An 854-nucleotide genomic window follows, 5' to 3' on the forward strand; every position below is an offset into this window, starting at 1 on the left:
CGGCCAAAATATTGTCCTATAAAACCATACCATACATCAATGGAAAGCGTATTGTATAGTCATGTTTGGTGTGAGCACATGGCTTCTGTCATGTTTGTTTCTATGTGCCATACGGTCTTCCTGGACTGTGTTTTCCTCTACATGGAGGCTTTTCTTCTTGTTTTTGGCTGATTTTTTTCTGTTTTATCCAAGTCATATAATCACATATGATATGTACAGTATATATATGGATATACAGTATACAAAAGAAGAGAGTAGGCCTACACCCCTGTGTAATATCACTTAAGTGTCAAATGATTCAGATTTGTATCACTTTACAGGAGTGCTTTTCACCCACTAACAGATCAGATTTTCTTATATTAAAAATACAGGTCCTATAGAAACTCAACCGAGTACACTTCTAGCTCCATCGTCCTGGAGTCAGTGTTGTTGTTGTTGTTTTTAATGCCTGAAATAAAGTCTGTGGTTAATACAAGCTCAAGACATCTTTCATGTTTTAGTTCACAACATAAAGCACATCAGCAATTCTGGACTTCTGCATTTTTCAGTTCCTCTGGCAATCCTTTTCCATGATGCAGTAAAGCAGAGATATCCAAATCTGGTCATTTGATAGTTTATTGGAAGATTAGGTGCACACGTTTTAGTGTCAATTATTACTGGTTTTCTAACTAATCACAGGTGCATTCATTGTTACTGGGCTTTTAATTTGGCGCGTGTATATCCACAATACACAATTTGTTTTTTAATACTAAAATTTGATATGCATTGCATGGCTTGTTGTAATAAAAACAATGTTGCAGACTAAAATGCAGCCATATAGGAGATGCATGATGTTTTTTATTATTATTGTAATA

The sequence above is a fragment of the Sinocyclocheilus grahami genome, unplaced genomic scaffold, assembly GCF_001515645.1.
Source record: "Sinocyclocheilus grahami isolate Dianchi unplaced genomic scaffold, SAMN03320097.WGS_v1.1 scaffold281.1, whole genome shotgun sequence".
Lineage (NCBI taxonomy): Eukaryota > Metazoa > Chordata > Actinopteri > Cypriniformes > Cyprinidae > Sinocyclocheilus > Sinocyclocheilus grahami.